This window comes from Mus pahari, chromosome 13 (assembly GCF_900095145.1).
Source record: "Mus pahari chromosome 13, PAHARI_EIJ_v1.1, whole genome shotgun sequence".
NCBI lineage: Eukaryota > Metazoa > Chordata > Mammalia > Rodentia > Muridae > Mus > Mus pahari.
In genome coordinates this window covers 52,118,230-52,135,216 of record NC_034602.1, presented here as the reverse complement: position 1 = coordinate 52,135,216, position 16,987 = coordinate 52,118,230, and the positions used below count along the sequence as shown (strand labels likewise).

General features: G+C 36.4%; 1 pseudogene; it reads left to right on the top strand.

The window, feature by feature from the left end:
• Positions 1–11,722: 11,722 nt before the first annotated feature.
• On the top strand, positions 11,723–11,845 carry LOC115065276 (annotated as a pseudogene).
• Positions 11,846–16,987: the final 5,142 nt, after the last annotated feature.

The following is a 16,987-nucleotide window of genomic DNA, read 5'->3' as shown; positions in this document are numbered from 1 at the left end:
TCAGGAAAACTTTTCTAACTCAGCAGCATACCCTCCACTCCTGTCCACCAGGCAAGATTTAATTAAATTCAAAATTACTAACAGCTGCACCAACATTCTTACTTTCATTTTTAAAGCAATCTCCTCCTGCTCTCTTCACTTTTAATTTTGTCCCTGTGCCGGGAACCTAACTTTGAACCTTAACCTCGCTTAACTTTGTCGCTGTACCAAGAACCTTCTTTGTCCCTCTACCGGGCACAATATGTCTCCTTACCGAGAATCTTTTAAATTTGTCCTGCTCCAGGATCCTTCAAAGTTTGTCCCTGCTCTGGGATCTTTAAAGGCCTTACTTTATTTTCACTTTTGCTTAACGCCTGCTTCCTGGTGACCTTGCTCTAGTCTCTATGCTTCCCTGAGGTCTTTCCCCCAAACTCCTGGGGTTGTAAGTCCTACTTACCGTGGACTTACCCTGCTGGCAATGACTGACTGCTGAAAGTTCTGAATTCTTCGGTGGGAGAGTTGGTTCCCCAAATGGGCCACCATTTGTCACATCTGCTCTCGACCAGCAAGGAAGACGCAACCACCCCTCTTGACCAGCAAGAAAGACACAACCACCAGTTCTTCTCTCAGCAGTTTATTCAGGATCCTTGAACAATCTTCATCATCTCCCTCTTCATCTCCCCCGAGCCCCAGGATACAAGCCCTTTTATACTCTTATCCACTCCAATCACAGTAGGCCATGTCACCTCACTAGGCTCGCGGCCTCAGCCAACCAGAAGAGCAGGAACATATCACCACCAAATATGGACCTGTTTACCACAAGCTCCATAGCCAACAGGTGCCATCTTTTAAGGTGTGGCTCTGTATAGCCCAGGGGAGGGCCCATGGCCTCCTACACCTATTGTTCAACAGACTGGAGGGGTAAATTGCAATAAGAATAAGCACATCTTCTGCTCTTGAGTCTAGATTAGGCAGCCCAGTAGGAGGAAAGCATCCCAATAAAGCAACGTAATCAGTGACAGTTCCTGTTCCTGCACTTAGGAACCCCCCAAAAAAGGTCAAGCTACACAAAGGTCTGGTGGGGTGAGGATGGGATGCAGACATCCTAGTGGAGATAGGGGGTGGGGAGGAGGTATGGGATGTGGAACAGTAGGAAAGTGGACCTGGAGAGGAATAAAATCTGGAATTAAAAAATAAATAAATAAATAAAAATAAGAGTATTCTCTCAAAGCTTAAATGTATGCTAAATGATCTTTATCATATCGCTATCACCTCTCTCTTTAGACATGTGCTTTGTTTTTCTGTCTGATACAAACACTCGCATCTCCCTCCATTTCTGAGGTATTTGGAATTCCTACTCTACACAGCTTTTACCAATGCTACTCTTCACTCTGAAGCACATTGTTAATATTCACTCTCCATTGTCTACTCTTTCAGAGCAACCTGTAAAGCTAGATGAAAACATTTTGTTACATTGCAGTGTTAAAATATTTAATGCTACACATTCGTATAGATGTTTAAAATATTTGAATTTGATTTGTCATTATTTTTAGTTTATTATTTTTCTTTATCTATTTGATTCTAAATGCATAAAGATTGAAAAAGAAATTCTTATACTCCCCATTGAATCCCAAACTCTGTATAGTTCTTCAGATATATGAATGTATTTGTTATATTGAATAGATTTTGTGCTATAAATATAATGTATATTATTAATATTATTAATGTTGCCTCTCCCATGTCTTTTATAATTTCCAAAAATAGCAATTATTTTATGACACCACAATACGAAAATATTCATCACAGACAGCAAACTGCCAAAGTTCACAGGAAATTGGTGAGAAGTTTGTATTATGTCCTACAAACTTCTTTGACTTTGTGATAAGTATGTAAAAATGGTAATGGAAAATATTTCCATTTGCTATTTGCCTGCTGCAAAACAAATGGTTCAAAGGCAGTGCAGGAAATATTAATCTTATTATCTATATAAATCCCTAGGGAATGGGTTTGGGAGGTACAGAAATTGGTTACTTTCTGTTATTTTGTACATCTGAGCCTTGTACATATCCAATATGGAGAGAAATGACTTAAGTGCTGGGAAACAGACCCATAGGGAAGTTTCTTCAGTAGCATATTGTCCTCTCTTTTGAGGTACCTCAAAGTCTAGAATGAAAAAAGAGAAACAAAATCAGAAAAAATACTCAAAGCTGAGTACAGAGGCATATTCCTGTAATCTTAATACTTGGGAAACAGAAACGTGGTAATTACTTCAACTTCCAGGTCAGTCAGATAACTTGAGAATCCTCACAGAGTCATGAGACTGCAGTAAAGCTGTGAATGGACATATTTCAAATGGATAGAACTAGAAAATATCCTGAGTGAGGTAACCCAATTGCTAAAGAACACACATGGTATGCATGCACTGATAAGTGGACATTAGCCCAAAAGTTTGGAATACCCAAGATACAATTCATAGACCACATGAATCAAAAAAAGAAGGAAGTGAAAAGTGTGGATACTTCGTTCCTTCTTACAGGGGGGAACAAAATACCCACAGGAGTAATTACAGAGACAAAGGAAAGGCCATTTAGAGACTGCCTCACCTGGGGATCCATCCCTTATACAGTTACCAAATCCAGACACTATCTTATATGCCAGCAAGTCCTTACTGACAGGAACCTGCTATAGCTGTCTCCTGAGAGGCTCTGCCAGAGCCTGACAAATAGAGAGGCAAATTCTTGCAGCCAACCTTTGGACTGAACATGGGGTTCCCAATGGAAGAGTTAGAGAAAGGACGAAGTAGCTGAAGGGGTTTGCAACCCCATAGGACGAACAATAATATCAACTAACCAGATCCCCAAGAGCTCCCAGGACTAAACTAAAAACCAAAAAGTACACATGGAGGACCCATGGCTCTAGCTGCATATGTAGCAGAGGATGGTCTTGTGGGGCATCAATGGAAGGAGAGGCCCTTGGTCCTGTGAAGGCTGGAATGACAGGGTGGAAAGGTGGGAGTGGGTGGGTGTGTGACGGAGCACCCTCATAGAATCAGATGGAGGAGGGGGGATGAGATAGGGGGTTTCCGGAGGGGAAACCAAGAAACAGGATAATATTTGAAGTGTAAATAAAGAAAATATCTAATAAAATTTTTCAAAAAATTCAAAACATTGAAGATACAGACCAAATTTCTTATTGAAATTAGAATAAGGACCCGAGTATTTTAAAATATGTTATACAGAAAATGATATTGTAAGAATATTGTATTAGAAAGATGTTAACTCTAGTCATTTTTTCCTTTCTGAAAAACAACTGAAGCTGGTTTAAGGTAAAGAATTGTGTTATTGCTATTTTTAGAGAGCATGTAAAAGCATTTAGCAGTGAAAATAACAGTTTCAGCATTGAATTATTAATGTTTTGAAAGATTTTGCTTCTCAAATATTTTACTTACTTGCAACAATGCAATTTTAGCTATGCTCAGTGGTACAGTTTTATGTTTGTTAAAGTTATAAGGGAAATTATGTTATTTTCTACACACTATTTGGTCTAAGGAATCTCTTCTTCTTCTTCTTCTTCTTCTTCTTCTTCTTCTTCTTCTTCTTCTTCTTCTTCTTCTTCTTCTTCTTCGTCTCTGTCTCCGTCTCCTCCTCCTCCTCCTCCTCCTCTTCCTCCTTCTTCTTCTTCTTCTTCCTCCTCATCATCGTCATCGTCATCGTCATCGTCATCATTGTCTTCTTTGTCATCTTTGTCTTGTCTTTTCTACATTTTAGCTTTACCAATTATTAAAATCTGGTCATTTATGTACCTAAGATAACATACTTCAAACAAGAGTTATTAATGTGATAGATATGTGTTTTCTATGATTGAGACTATGCCAGTAGAATGAAATGGATTTAAAGTGCCATCAGTTCTCCTTTCTCATTAAATGAGTACATTTTATCTCCTAAGTTCTAGATAGTGTAATTAAGAAGTACAACCTAGGACTATTGTTCTCTTGAACATTTGTTAACAGTATCACTTATCTGGTCTTGTTACAGGTCTAAATCCTGCTACTTTAAACTGCAAATGCAAAAAAAAAAAAAAAAAATCTTATCTGGAGTATTAGTTTGACAACTCTTTTATATTGTAATTATGAGAAACATTATCTGGTGTTTTTCTGCCACAAATACTTCTGCTAAAACTTGCTTCTTCTTGCCCTTGTGCTTGTTGTACTCTCTTTGAGTTTTAACTTTGTGGTGTCTACTAGTTCTACAAAAGTTGTTTTCCCATTATAGCTAGACCATCATGGCTCATGATGACTCTTACTAAATGATCAGGAATGAAAACTTATCATTTAAACTGAGCATTATAGTGAGAGCAACAGTATTCGCAGGTAGATTTTCATTCAAAATAACTACAACAAAAGAGCAAAAGCAACCTTCTCATTGCAGCTTGGGTCTTTATAGGATTTAGATTATGGGTGAGAGGAAAGAGGGGCAGTAAATCACTCTGCATTTCAGTCATGTTCATTAAATAAGATGGTAAGCACATTTTTAGAGTCATCATGTTTAAAATCTCTCTCATTAGAATCCCTGATGCCAGGATAAATGGGAAGGGAATTAACTAAAAACCAGCCAAACAAACAAACAAACAAAAATAACCAACATTAATATTATGCTATTATTAATATGTTTATTTTTATATTTCTTTTTCTCAGATGAAGTACAAATGTATATCACACTCAGGTACACTAGTGTAAGTGAAAACACAGGGCAACTAAAGACATGAACCTCTCTGTAGATAAAATCTAAATGTTTTATTTATTATCAAGCTGCCAATGTTGTGTTTCAGGGGTACAAATAACAGCAACTTGATGGAAAAGCAATGTGATTTTACATCATGATCAGCAGGGTTGTGGTATTGGAGCTGATACAGGCTATTCAGTGTAGTGGTGAACTAGATGCCCTTGCTGAGGTAGTTGACCACTGGGGCAGATAAGAGAGGTAGAGGTTTTCCTGGAGAACAGAAGCTAGCTTTATGAGATTTATTCAGAATGATAAGTTTTTGTGTCTGTTTATCCAAAGCAGTCCTCGTACTTATCCAGTCAGAGTCTTTCTGTCAACACTGTTGCCTGCAGCACCATTTTGGGGATTGCATTGTATGAGCTTTTAGTTCTTCTCATTCGCCATTCTTTTCTGCAGATTTCCAAACACAGCTTGATCCTTTGTCCAAATAAGGACATAGAATCTATTACTTTTTAAACGTAAAGACAAGTGCATGCCACTATTAGTTGAGTGATGCTAAGGAATAATGAGCAATGGTTATGAACAGGACTGTAGGGTCGGGGGGGACCATTTAAATGAAGCAGCACGGGAGGGAATACCCTTAAGCATGTCTCTTAGGCATTTCATTATCTGATAAAGAAAAGATTTGGAAGAAAATCTCAACACCAGCCTTCTCCTGACATCTACTCTGCCATCATAAATATGAAGTCCTTCATTTCTGTTAAATAAGAAACCAATGATGATTCTGCATACCCAAAACCATCTGTCTATGTTCATCTGTATCAACAAACTCCTGGGCAATTTGCATTATCACAAGCTGTTATTTCTGTCTTTGCCAATGTTTAACAATGTCAGGTGATTTTTACCTCTTCCCAAGCCAACACATAATGTGAAATTCTCAATGACATATCTGAAATTCAAAGAAGATAATATTTTTACTCTTCAGCTGGTAAAAATAATAGCTGATGCAAATTTTCCAATCAATATGGTATTTGCACTAAAATGAGTTTAATTTCATGTGAGAATACTTTTATGACAGATGTCCAATAAGTTAAAATATTTATAAGTCAATTAGTGCTTTACTTGATTCTATGTATTTCTTCATTTTAATCAATCAAATAGATTATATTCCCCCATCCAAAGGAAGGTGAGCCATATATTATGCATTTGAAGAATAATTTAAGAAATTCATTAAATAATGACTTTTACCATTTAAGTGGCATGAATTTTAAAAGAATAATTGAATATTTTAGATCAAGTTCTTTTGTTGAGCTACAATAAGGATATCAATATAGATTCTTTCAAGGCATACAAATTTTAAATATAGAAATATGAAATTTTATTTTCATTCAATTTCTTGAACTACTGTAGTGAATAAAAGTAATCTTGCTCGGAGATTTTGGTATAACTTTGCTATTCATCGAGTTGATAATCTCTCTTTTATTGACTTAAATATGAAGAAACATGGCAGAGACATAGGAACAATCATTGTCTATCAAATCTGAAATCACTGGCATGGAACAGAGTAAAATACCATCATTGCAGTTTGCCCTATCATGTCTCATCAATATTAAAGGAGACAAGAGAGAGACAGAGAGAGAGAGAGAGAGAGAGAGAGAGAGACAGACAGACAGACAGACAGACAGACAGACAGAGAGAGAGACTGACTATTTGGTCCAGACTTGATACCCGTCACAAGAAATATATTCAAGACCAAGAAATACCAATCCTATTAGAAAAAAAAAAAAAAAAAGAAAAGAAAAGGGTTGACTTCATTGTGTAGGCAGCAATGTTGAGAGGATTCACTGTGTGTCTTACAACAATCTGTATACTCCTTGCAACCTCAGCTTCCTTTTAATATATTAAAGCATTTTTGGTTTTGGTCACAAAAGCTTTGCTGCATCTAGTAATGGATTTTAAGCAAAAATTGTTCATTTTTCAAACAAATAATCCTCAAATACATAAAAGAAACAAAAACACTGAGCAGGTACTTCAGAGGAGTGTTCTCTCTCTCTCTCCCTCTCTCTTCTCCCCACATCATTTATTGGAGATATTATTTCTAAAATTGAAAAGATAGACTATTTACTCACTTATTTACTCCATGCATATGTTTTATTTTTAATTTAAAATATACCTACATCTCTGTATCTTCCAACTTGGTTTCTAAACCAATAATAAACTTTCCCAGACCTGCAGGGTATAGAGTGAGGCTAAAGTATTCATTCATCTTTCCTCTTCTTGGTGAGCAACTAAACCATATACACTGATTTTAAAAAGTACAACTTTACAACATACTAGTCCTGGATCAGAGAATTAGAGAGAATTACATTCCCTCCTATAGACACTTCAAGAAAATGTCAGGTTACTTCACTACATTTTTAGTGAGCTCCCCTTCTAATATACTCAAACATCTAAGAATTACTCTCATTTTCATGTTCTGTTAGGCCTAATATTTGCAAGCCATTAAAAATTAGAAAACCTTAACTCCAACATTATTTCTACATACTAGGAAAATTCAAATTGTTATCCCTAATTTTTATGAAAGACTTTTTATTAATTCTTTGATTTTTATGCCCTTCTAACTTTGATAACTCACTATAAATATAAATATATTTTATATTGTAATTGGTATCTCCTTCCAGTAATTATATCTCACTTCCTTGACAATGATTAATATTTTACTTTATTAATGAATACCTATAAGCAGATATATATTGGTGCTTATAAAAATTATCAGACATTGGGAAAGGGAGATGACATAGAGATGGTATCATAAACACAGAAATAATGCAAACACTAAGCTAGATATTTATATTCTTTTATTTTCTTTACATACCTCATTAATTGAAAATTTTACTGGCTATTTTTGTACCTCTGTCTAGCCTCATACTTTCTTTATACTTCCATGTGGTCTCCTTTCTCTGCTCTTACATATTGTCTTAGTTAGGGTTCTAATGCTGTGAACATACACTATGACCAAGGCAAATTTTATAAAGGCCAACATTTAATTGGTTCTGCAGGTTCAGGGGTTCAGTCCATTATCATCTAGGTAGGAACATGGCAGTGTCCAGGAAGGCAAGGCACAAAAGGAGCTGAGAGTTTTACATCTTCATCTCAAGGCTGCTAGCAGAATACTGACTTTCAGACAGCTAGAATGCCGGTCTTAAAGCTCATACCCACAGTGACACATGTACTCCAACAAGGCCACACCTACTACAACAGGGCCATACCTTCTAATAGTACTATTCCCCGAGCCAAGCATATATAAACCATCACATATATCATCCTCTGTTTCTATACCAAGAAATTAAAAATATTATCTATTAAGGCAGACATAAACTTTCAATTGCATATCTATATTTATTAAGTTTAAGTAGAAATTAAAATTATACTATGCAAGATAATCTCCCTTCCATACTCTTGTGTTTGAATGAAAATGGACCCCATATACTCATGAATTTGAATACTTTGTCAGGAGTTATAAACTGCGTAGGAAGGATTAGGAGGTGTGGCCTTGCTGGAGGAGCTCCAACAGTACATACTACAGTAACTAAGACAACTACTGCATACATTTCATGTTCAGTAGTTAATGATACTTAAATGTTATGCTTATATGTGACACTTAGGTAAATGTGAATATGTGAGTGAGCAGGCATTTGAGTATGTGTGTGCATGTGTGTTCCTTTGTATCAATGTGAATTTATAGATTTTTCTGTTCCAAATGGTTACCTATGGATTTTTTTATGTTTGAATTTTTTTTTTTTTTTTTTTTTTTTTGAAAACAATATCTTGAACCATCTATTTTAAAAAGCCACTTGTACTAGACAACTTCCCTGGAATAATATTTGGATTTTCAGTAAATGAAATTAAAACACCATTAAACATGGAAAAGACCACTAGTGTTTCAAGTATGCAAATGGATTCCTGGAGAAGCTAAAAGCTCTCCTCATAGAAGATCTTCAAGAATGACTGACTTCATTCTTTTTTTTTTTTTCCCAATTTTTATTAGGTTTAACACTCAGTTTCTCATTAATACCACTGTATTTGCTCTGACTTATGGCATGCATTCTCTGCAGTGTGAAAAGTGTGGTATACATTTGCTAAGTAGCCTGTCACAGTGAGTATCTTGAAACTAAATAGCAACAAAACAATATGCAAATCTACTTAGATCTATCTGGCAACTAGAAACCGAAGGTTTAGTAATTTTAGTGATGGTGATATTTTCTCCTTATAGGGTCTCTCTGTGTAGCCCTGAATAATCTGGATCTCATTTTATAGGTAAAACTGGCCTTGAATTAACAGAAATCCACCTACATCTGCTTCCTTGAGTATTTGAATTATAGTTGTTAGACACCCTGGCTAGTGGTTAGAATTTTCATGTCCTCTTGTTTCTCTCTCTCTCTCTCTCTCTCTCTGTCTGTCTGCCTTAAGGATGATTGTCTCCTTATATTCTGGTACACTTAGGTTCATCTATAAGACCTCAGTTTTATTTTTAATCAACTTTTAAGATTACAGACACCATATTTACTCACCATACAAGGTACTGAGGCTTTATACATCAAAAAGAAAATCTTTGCAGGGATGCAATATGTTCAATAAATGTGCCTCATTTTCTCAGTATTTGTGTAGAAGTCCTGAGGATAATTCTAATTATTCTCTTTCCATTGTGCTGAGCCATAGTTCCAGAATCTAAAACACAGATATCTTAAAGATTTCTGTTTCTTGGAGAATCTTATTAGGTAAAGAAAAGGGGGTAAGGAGGAAAGAAAACATTATTCACAGAGCTTCTTAGTTTTCATTTAAATTGTTGTTGTTTTCTTTTAGGTAGTAATGTGAAATTTTAGTCAAAACAGAGGCATGCAACTACCTTGAACAAAGCACATGTTCCTTTCCAGAAGCTCATCATTTAGAGATCAGACTGCCATTTTTTCCAAATTGGGAACAATGTTGGGAGGATGAAGTATTATGACATCAGGTTTCCCACACCATCATCTTGGTCTTATTTGTGTCTTCCATTTCTGAATAATTCTTTACATATGCTTACTGTAGTGGCTATTTCCTGGTTGTCAACTTGACTATATTTGAAATGAACTACAATCCAGAATTGGAAGGCTCACCAGTGAACCTAATCTGGAGGCTGGGAGATAGAAGTTTCTGATCTGGATCTTGGTATGGAGATCTTGAGACACAGTGGTGATTGAATCCAGAAGATTAAGACAGGGAGATCTCCGAGTCCAAGGTCATCTGGGATTAAAGGTGAGGTGGCACACACCTTTAATCTGGGCTACACCTTCTGCTGGGGACCATATAAGGACATTGGAAGAAGGGAGTCTGGCTCTCGCTCTTTCGCCTTCTTGCNGTGTGGGACTCAGCAACTGCTAGATCTTTGGACTTCCATCCACAGCTACTACTGAACCATTGTTGGGATTTGGACTGCAGACTGTAAGTCATCAATAAATTCCTTTACTATATAGAGCATATCCGTAAGTTCTGTGACTCTAGAGAACCCTGACTAATACAAATACCTAATTTTTCTTTGTATAATTTTGAAGTAAATTCAGGAGGCTTTGATATAGTAATGTGTAAAATGGTAGTGACCAAGACTTTAATTTCTTATGTTTTGAAAAACACAGGTTTTTTTCATTCTAATGAAAGAAATATTGAAAACTAGAAAACATGTATTTAGTATTCTATGGTTGTACTCAATATAATTTTTGTTGTAGATAAATTCGTTATCACTTTGTTTAATGTACAGTCATAAATATCAAAATATAATCTTCCCTTGCAGTATTATCTGTGGGTCTTATATAAAATTTCCCAAAATAACTAAATTATAAGTTATGATTCTAAGTTATTCAATATGAAATTGGGGTGGCAATGTATAGCTTACCATTATGTGTTGTTGTTATAGAAAGAACACAACAGGCAGATAATGTTTAAATGCCTAATATTTACAATCAGAAATTAATTTTTCCAGTAATAGTTGTGGTGAGTTAAATTTATTTTTATATCTTCTTCCAATGGAAAGAGTCACAGTAGTTTATTTTTACTTAAAATGTAAGTTGAGACATAGCAAAGGCTTTGAGACATTTATACCAATGGAAAAACAAATGCTAAAGCTCTAGCACTTTTATTTGGATGGAAAAAAATGTCTGCATGAAACCTGTTACAGAAAAATAAAATAACTTAACTTAGAAGTGGTCAGGAAATGTACGGTGACTTACAATGCATTTGAAACAAAGATTTTATGAAGCTTAGCTTTAGGCTAAGAAAAACATCTCTTCATTTGATAATGTCAGGAAAGATAGGCAGTCACCACACACATAACTCAATAGGGCTATAAAAAGGAGATCCTCTAAATGCTTACTTAGCTACAATCAGTGAGCACTATGAAGCAAGGAAACTTTCAAAAAATGCTTTTGACAAAAAACCCCAGTATTAATATTGTCTCTTCACTATCCCTAAGCCAAATCCTGCCATAGAACATTTTTAGACTTGGTGATTGGTAAAACATTTCTGTACTCTTACTTAAGCTTTTTATTTTCTGGCATAATCAATACCCTGTCACATATTATTTGCCATTATTATCAAAGTATCTAATCAATAAACTTTAAGAGCTGATCCCTCCTGTCTCTAATGCACTTAGAAACATTTTAGCCTAAACCCTACAATTCCCCGTTTGATATTAGAAAGAATTTACTTCTTTTTGAATCTCAACATATTCTGAACTGCCATCTATAATTAAGGTAAGATAATTCCAACTACATATAAAAGCTTATCAAGATAAGCTGGCAAAGGCGTATGTGGTACATGACACATCAAACTTTATATAATTTCTCTTCATACTTTAGAGCAATAAAATATTTTAGTTTACTTTTCTTCATACATTTCAGGATTCAGTTCCAGATTCAGAAATATTTTTTTAAAAATGTGTTTTAACACTCGGTAGCAAAGTCTTCGGGCTTTAAAACCACCAACCAGCACCTGCCTCTGGAGGCCTTGCAGATGTGATTGCTGTCACATGTGTGTCAGTAGCTGGCAGAGAGGAGAGATACTACATCAATGTTCTGACCTATGAACATCTGAATGATTAGTAGCCTAGTATTCCCTGGGGTGAAAAAAAAAAAAAAAACAGCTGAGATCACCACCACTCTGGTATCAGGCAGTTCTGCACTGGCTTTTAGGATGGGAAGAAAGCCAAAGACTAGAATAACCCTACCTTAGGTCAATGATCCCAAAACAGATGGCTACTTATGTGGGTTGGTAGAGGAGCAAATCTGAAAAGACCACCAGACTGGCACCATGAGACCCTGACAGGGAGCTAGCATGAGATGAAAACCATTCTGGCTCCCCAGAGGTCTGGGCATGACCACGCTCAATATGGCCTTGCTCAGTACAGTAATACATGAGCAGTAATGCATAACACTCCTGAGATCACTCTTGAGACAACCCTAGACACTCAGAGACCCCAGGTTACATACTAAGAGGAGCAAGTAAGTGGTGGAGAAATGGAAGAGAAAGAGAAACAAAAGAATATGGATGCAACAAAGAGAAGCAGAACTGGAGACTCAAGAGTAGGAAGGAACATCCAGATGATAGGAGTAGCTGATGATACCACTTGGGACCATGGAACCTGTGCTGACACTGGGGAATACTTCTGTGTCTGTGTCCATGCAGGAGCAGGTGTCTGTTACCACCAAATGCCAGGCATATTTCCTTGGACTGGACTGTCTGAGGACTATGAAGAATTGGCTACACCCTTCACCTAAGAATCATGGGAGAGCTGGTCCGATAGACATGAGATCAGGAGGGCTGAAACTGCCCATATCCAGGCACAGGACTTTGGAGTTGTGGGTGAATGTGGGAGATTTGGCCCTAACACTATTCTCCTTGTAATATTGTGAACCAGAGGTTCACTTGTCACCTCTGGCAGGGAGAAGTCCTGGTTCTGGGATCATGAGAACAGGAGAGCTATTCCTGTCCTTTACCAGCTAAATCACTTAGAAGAACAGGCCCTGCACTTAACCTGGGCAGGATAATATATCTGGCTCTAGATGTGGGGAGCCAGCCCAGCTTTTTGTCCGCTGTATCGTGGCATTGACAAGGGAGAAATCCCTTCCCCTGACTTTTGCCTTGACAACCAGAGGCAGACAGGAGAGTTGTCCAAAACAGGGTCATGAGATCAAAAAAGCTGTTCTTTCCTCTCACGTGCTGCAGCACTCTGTAGAGCAGGACCTGGTCCTTAACTAGGCAGCAGAGTGGAGCTGGCACTGGATGTGACTGTTGCAGGTGACCCAACTCTCACACCTTAAGCACAGGGGAGCTGGCCCTGTCTCTTGTATGCTGAATGGTGGTGCAGAAAAGTGAGAGATAGGCTTCTTCCCTCCATAGTTCCTTACCATCTCTGGCAGGCAGGAAAGCTGTCCCCAGGATTATAAAACTAGGATAATTGGCCATATAATTCACTGGCCCTATTGATAGGGAGCTAGGTAGACTGGACTCTTCAAGTCACCTGAACACAGGGTAGAACTGGCCTTGGTTGCTGATGACCTGGCTCCAGGGCAGGAGAGCATGTGAACTGGAGGACTGATCATCTCTGATACCTCTCAGGCCCAGATCCAGGGATTTCAACTGTTCTGTCCCAACATCTCTCACATCAATGAACTACTTACTAGAAAACTACTTACTGGAAAATTCTACAGATTAAAAAGTACCAGATCTCCATGACATAGGACAGCAACAGGATATCTGAGAGGAGTCCCAGTGAGGTTCCAAGTACTGATAAAGTAGCAGAAGCCAGAGGCCTCATTTCAGACCAAGATATTGCAGTAAAATCATTTGCAAGCAAGGAAGCGTGGACAAGAGGAAATACTGTGGAGCACACTGTGACAGATTCAGCTTCCAAGAGATATTTTTTTCTGCTTTGGTGGAGGTTGCAAGAGTGGAAGGCAGATATGCATGGATGGAGAGATTAAGGGATTAGGGATACATAATGTGGGGTTCACAAAGTGCCAAAAAATGTTTTAAATTTTTTTTTAAATATCAGCAAATATGTAGGACAGGATGTCTTTCCATATACATACACTGATTAATACATGCAGAAGATATGCAATTAATACCTGAGAAGGCTATTATTTGATGTAATAATGTTCTTGGAAGTCAGTCATTTTATCTTCCTCGAATAATAACATAAAGAAACATCTTCAACAGTCTATATTCATGTATAGTGTCTCCTACTTCACCCCACCAAGATTGGCAAAACTTTTTTTTCACAAGGTTAGACATGTAAATCAGAACTATAACTACATATTCACCAAGGCTTATGTGCCATAAGGAGTAATTTCTATATTTCCATTTCTTACTGAGCCATTTTCTTATAAAAGTCATCTTGAAATTTTGCTATGTCATGTTTACATTGACCTGGGATTTTAAGCTTGTATCTTCATATCTGGATGCTATGAAGACATAATAAAAACTATAGGTTAAAACAAATTATGGTTGAAGTCTCCGAAAATGTTTGGGTAAATTCTAAACATTTTGAGATTGCATAATGATAATTTAATTAATGCATGTTTTGGCACCTAGTAGGGTTTTCAAAGACCATTTGGGTGTCTATATGGTATATATCACACATACAAAATACTACTTACAAGGCATAAATGAATATGTTATTAAATATGAAAATTTCCCATGGATTATCATTTCATCCATACGTATTTTTACTAATGCCTAAGGGAGAATGTTTAATCTTTTCTCAACTTTCCTTTGTGAGGGTTTCCTTCAAGTGAGATGAGAATCATTCTCAGGTGGTTCAGATTGATTCATTTCCACGTTCTCTGACTTATGCTGATTTGGTAGATCACTGTGGTTTCTGCTGGATCCAGCCACTGGTAGTGATTCATGTTTGGCATTTGCTATTGGACTGGACTGATGGTATCCTGACAAGGAATCACCCTAGAGAACTTCTTCTAAAAGTTCCACAACCCCCCTTTGCTTATTAACCTTTAATTCCTTACCTCTGGTCAATGGGCTAGAAGGAAGTTAGATGCATCCTAGAACCCTAAATAAAGTATGTTTAGAAAAATCTAAGCCTAACACATTCCAGTACAGAGATTTTGGGGATAGAGTTGGGAAAGATTCTACCTCCAACTCTGGAGAAGGTGCTAGCATGAACCTGATGAAAGGTAACTAGCCATGTGGCAGGACTTAGAATAGAATAAGTGGGTAATTAAGTTATGAGTTAGCCAGCAAAGCTTTCTGTCTAGGCATTCATTTATTAAATAGAAAGTCTCAGAGTCCTAACTTCTGGGAACCTATGCATGGGTGGAAAAGCCCAGTTATAGACTTCATCAACCTGTATCAAGATTTCTTGAAATCTAATATAATATCAAGCAGTTTATTATTCCTAGTATATTTAAACCCAACGAATTTAGGAAAAAGCTTTCAGGTGTTAATACAATCCTCTGTGTCCAGGGAAGCATAATCACAGGGTACATGTCACATTCTCTCAGAAGATGGGTTCTTGAGATAGACTGAGTTAACTATTCAAGGGTCTAGCCTGATTTTGATCATACAGATAGCATAGAGGTCATTTGGATTCTAACCACCTGCAGTCTTGATTTTTATTTTTTATTCTATTTAATCTTTTTTGTTTTGTTATGTTCTGTTTGCTTTTGAAAGCCTGGAAGAGGATATGGCTATAAATGTCATTTAGATTACTAACTACCTCTGGTCCTGGTTGTAGAGGTTTGATATGGCTTGCCTCAAAAGATAGTGCAGGTCATTGACATATCAATCTTTTGAATTTCCAGCTTTCTGAATGGAAATAAAATTTGCTTTTGTTTGTTACATTTATGCCTTTCTCAATGGAAATACAATGCTGAGTGCTTAACATTCTTGATTCTCTGGAAATCCAGGAGCACAAAGATCTTTGTGCTGTGCTCCCCACACATTTGCAGTGACACATAACAGATGCTGTACTTATGTTTGACTGAAGAAGTAGGATATCATGAATGAACCCAGGGCCTTCACGATGTGAGTTCCCTTAACATCTTTTCTTTTTCAGGTTACAGATCAATAAGTAACAATTGACAGAGTACCTTGTTGCCTAGTAGCTGATACTGAATTTGACATTACTCTGCATATTAAAATGTTTAATTAAAATCATCCTTCCATTCTTCTAGAATATTGTATTTGTAGTTTCAGTTTTCAGTGTTTTCCAAAATGCAAGAATGTTCCTTTTTTAAAATGCATAGAATTTCATTTAGAGATTCATAAATATTTCAAATCTTCCCTGTGTGACTTACAGTTCCTAGTATAGCTCAGTAAAATTCTATGCAAGTACATGTTCTGTTTACTTGTATTGTTTAAAAGATAATGATAAGAAAAATAAATCTCTACATGTTTAGTAAAGATGCAATTTATTTCAGTTTTTATTAGGAGCCAGATGACTAGTGTATGGTAAATCTATAGGCAATGAGGGGTACCCATAACATATATAATAATCTATACATTTACTTGCCACAAATCAAATATCAAAATTCAATTTTTTCCAACTTTCTAATAGTTGATGATGTTGAGCTTTTTTACTACTTTAAAAAGAAGGAAATACATTTTACACATATGATAACTTAATCATAACCAGTTTAAGAATTTTAAATATTAGTTAAAATGTCTCAAAACCAGTCAAATTTAATAGTTATTCCACAAAAGTTACAAATCTAAAGTTGTAAGCATGCCTAGGATGTGCTTTCATGAATTTGAGTTTAGAAAAATCAATCCTGTCTGCCAAAAATAGAATGCTTCTTGCAAAGTAATTGAAAGAAGGAAATTCATTGTTCAAAACAGAGAATAACTGTTGATTAAGATAAAGTGATTGCTATGTGCATGAGTTAAGATACTTAAATGGGTCTATTTCCTATATTAGAACTAATTTCCTTTTCTTTTTGGCTATCATTCAGATGAGCCCCTTGAGTGACAAAGCCCTATTAGGACCTGATTTAAAGTGACCAAAGGCATTTATAAACCTGGCAAAACTGATTATACTTTGTAGAGATATGAAAGATCATTCTGTAATGTTCTTTCTAATTTCCCCTGTGGTTCCAATGTCACCTAAGGTATAATTAATCAGAACAACTATATTTTAGTAAAATTGAGTCAATGAACTAAGACTAACTTTAGCATATTTTAAGAAAATAAGTCAGAGGAAAACAGTTCCTGTTGAAGAAATAAAAAGAATTTTAAGTGGC